Below are 4171 nucleotides of genomic sequence, written 5' to 3'. Positions count from 1 at the left end.
AGATTTCATTCCAGATCTTATACATATATTCAAATAATAATACTGGAATATTATGAACAACTTTAAAACAATAAATCTGATAACTTACATGAAATAGCCAGATTCTTTGAAAAACAAAACTTACCAAAAGTGGCAAAAGATGAAATAGAAAGCATGGATGGCTCTGCATCTGCAAAAAAACTTTTCCACAAAGAAAACTCCAGAATTCACTGGTGAATTCTATCAAATGGTTATGGAAGAAACAATAACAATCTTACAAAGACTGAAATTTCAGAAAATAGAAGAGAAAGAAACTCTTATTTTATAAAGCCAGGCCAAGACCTGACAAAGATACAAGAAAAGAAAATGATAAGCTGATATTTTTCATGAACATACAGGCAAAAATCTTTATCAAGATGTTAGTAAATAAAATCCAGCAGAATATAAGAAAGACAAAATCAAGTTGAATTTGTTAACATTACACTAAATAGAGAAACATTGAACACTTTTCCCTCTGAGATCAGGAACAAGGCAAGATGTTCATTCACTACTTCTATTCAATATTGTGCAAGATGACCCAGGCTATGCAACCATGCAAGTAAAAGAAAAGGGCATAAATATTGGAAAGAAAGAAGTAAAACTGATTCTATTTACAAAAGATATGCATATTAATATAGAAAATCCTAAGGAATCTACAACCCCTGCCCCGACAAAACAAATAATAGCACTAATAAGTGAAAGTTTCAACATCACTATACAAAATCAATTTTATTTCTCTACATTAACAGCAAACCAATGGAAAATAAAATAACATTTACAAGACTCAAAGAATAAAATACTTAGGAATACATTTATTTGCCAAAACGCATTCAGTCCTTTAAACTATGAATTCTCCCCGAATTAACCTACAGGTTCACAATACCAGCAGGTATTTTTAAAAAGTTGGCAAGTCAATTCTAAAATTTGTATAGAAATAGAAAGAACCTGGAATAGAAAAACAATTTTGAAAAAGAAGAAAGGATAGACAATATACATTATTTGACTTCAAGAATTATCCTCAAGCAACAGTCATCAAGGAAGTGTGATACTAGCATAAAAATTATTGATAGATAAATGAATCATTAGAACAGAATAGAGACCCCAGATATAGACCCACCTCATATGGTCAACTTATTTTTGACAAAGGCACTACAGCTGATCAATGGCAATAATTTTTTGTAAGCCCTTCTTTTTTCCAACAAATGGTGCTGTAGCAACTGGATATCTATATGGGAAGTGTCAGGCCTCTGAGCCCAAGCTAAGCCATCCTATCCCCAGTGATCTGCACGTATACATCCAGATGGCCTGAAGCAACTGAAGATCCACAAAAGTGAAAATAGCCTTAACTGATGACATTCCACCATTGTGATTTGTTTCTGCCCCACCCTGACTAATCAATGTACTTTGTAATCTCCCCCACCCTTAAGAAGATTCTTTATAATCTCCCCCACATTTAAGAAGGTTCTTTGTCATTCTCCCCACTCTTGAGAATGTACTTTGTGAGGTCCGCCCCCAGCCCCAAAACATTGCTCTTAACTCCACCACCTATCCCAAAACCTATAAGAACTAATGATAATCCCACCACCCTTTGCTGACTCTCTTTTCGGACTCAGCCCGCCCACACCCAGGTGAAATAAACAGCCATGTTGCTCACACAAAGGCTGTTTGGTGGTCTCTTCACACGGACATGTGAAACGGGAAGAATAAACTTTGACCCTTACCTAAAACTATACACAAAAATTAATTCAAGATGCATCATAGACCTAAACACAAAACAATTAACATTTTGGACAAAAATATGGGTGAATATCTGAGTGTAGGCAAAGAGTTTTTAGAACCCAGAAAAAAAAAAAGAAATTGATAAATTAGACTTTATCAAAATTAAAAATTTCTGCTTATCGAAATCATCATTAACAAATAGGCATGCCACAGACTGGAAGAAAATATTCATGAAACATGTACCTAGCAAAAGACTGTATCCAGCATATCTAAAATTCCTATAATTCAATATTAAAGAGCAAAGACAAAAAATGTGGATGTTTCACAAAAGAAGAGGTACAAATGACCACTAAGCACATGAAAACACAATCAACTCTATTAATCACCAGGAAAATGCATAAAAGCCACAAAGAGATACAGCTGTTAGAATAGCTAAAATCTGGAAGGCCAGCAACATCAAATGTTAACAAGGATGTGGAGCAACTAGAACTCTTACATATTGCTCATAAGAACATAACATAATACAACCACATTGGAAAAACTTGTGACAATCTAATAAAATTAAATATGCATCTATCGTTTGACTCAGCAATTCTGCACCTAGATATTTACCCAAGATAAATTAAAACATATATCTACAAAAAAAGATGTATGAGAATGTTCACAGTAGCATTATTCATAATGGTCTAGAATATGAAACAACCCAAATGTCTATCAACTAGTGAATAAATTAATAAATTATAGTATACTCACACAATGGGATACTACAGAGCAAAAAAGGGCCATTTTCTGATATGTGAAACAATATGGATTAATCTCTCACACATTATGGCCAATTAAAGACATCAGACACAGAGTACATATTACATGATTTCTGTTTGGGTGAGGGAGAAAGGACAAGATGGAGGAAGGTGAACAAGAAGGCATAATCCATGTTGCTTCCGGGTTCTTCCTCACCAACTTTCCCGTGTGCGGGAAAATGCAGCCCACCCAGGGAAGATGCAGATCAACCGAGCATGCGCCAGGTGATGTCAATCCGAAGAGATTGAAACTTACCCGGCCACGCCTACAGAGACGCCCCTATCACACCCTTATCCTGCCCACTGCCCTCCCCCTTCCAGTACCAATGCATAAAAGTCTGCCATTGGCAGGAGCCAGCGTGACTTCTTCGGCCCCCGTAGTCGTGGACCAGGGAACCTCACCCGAGAGCGCCAGCGCCTTCCCTGGCCCCCTCAAACCTGAGGACCAGAGAACCTCGCCCGAGAGTGTGCGTATATTTGCAATAAAAGACTGCCGCTTTCTTATGTACTTTGGCCTCATGTTTAATTATTTAGTTCTCCTAAATTAAATTAAATTTAACAAAACAATTTCATTTATACAACCGTCTAGATCTAAGAGGAAAATAAATCAAAATAGTGATTGCCTGGTTGTGGAGGGTGGGACGACCAGGATGACATGCAAGGTAATTTGTGGGGTCAGGGAAAAATGTTCTTTATCTTGCTTGGTGTTGGGGTTACAAGAGGGTATTGCTTTGTGGAAACCCGTTGAACTATACATTTTTGTTCATTTTAATGTATGCAAAATGTATTTCCCTCAAAGAAATGAACTTTAATAAAGAAAGAAAAATATATGATCATACATACACAATACTAGGGCCTCTTGCAGGGCACTTAAAGAGCCCAACCAAGAAAGGGGCTAAACTCACTTGAAACTTCATTAGCTATGTAGAAAATCTGCCTCTGCCCCCAGCTCACATTCTGGCCCAACATTCACTCAGTTGTGTGACCATGGACAAGTTGTTTGATACCTCAGTCCCTTGAATCCCACATGTGTAAACTGGGAATAATTATAGAACCTATCTCACTAAATTGGTGAATAAATTCCATGAGATAAATTAGAACGAAATGGTACATAGTGAGTCCTCAACAAATGTAAACTATTATCATTATTGTGCAGACACAGTTTTCAAAGGAAAACTGTTTGGGAAATTCTGCCAAGGGCCATGAAGGACCTACTGAAGTGTCTTGAGAAGAGAAGGGACACAGTCAGATTTGCCTTTCACAAATAATGACTGGGCCGAGCGCAGTGGCTCACACCTATAATCCCAGCACTTTGGGAGGCCGAGGCGGGTGGATCACGAGGTCAGGAGTTCGAGACCAGCCTGACCAAAATGGTGAAACCCTGTCTCTACTAGAAATTTAAAAATTAGCTTGGCGTGGTGGCACGCGCCTGTAATCCCAGCTACTCAGGAGGCTGAGGCAGGAGAATCGCTTGAACCCGGGAGGCAGAGGTTGAAATGAGCCAAGATCATGCCACTGCACTCCACCCTGGGTGAAAGAGTGATAGTCTGTCTGAAAAGAAGAAAGAAAGAGAGAGAGAGAGAGAAAGAAAAGAAAGAAAGAAAGAAAAAGAAAGAAAGAAAGAAAGAAAGAAA

This window comes from Mandrillus leucophaeus, unplaced genomic scaffold (genome assembly GCF_000951045.1).
Source record: "Mandrillus leucophaeus isolate KB7577 unplaced genomic scaffold, Mleu.le_1.0 Scaffold128, whole genome shotgun sequence".
Classification (NCBI taxonomy): domain Eukaryota; kingdom Metazoa; phylum Chordata; class Mammalia; order Primates; family Cercopithecidae; genus Mandrillus; species Mandrillus leucophaeus.
The sequence above is the reverse complement of the archived record's forward strand: the minus strand, read 5'-3'. Positions refer to the sequence as shown.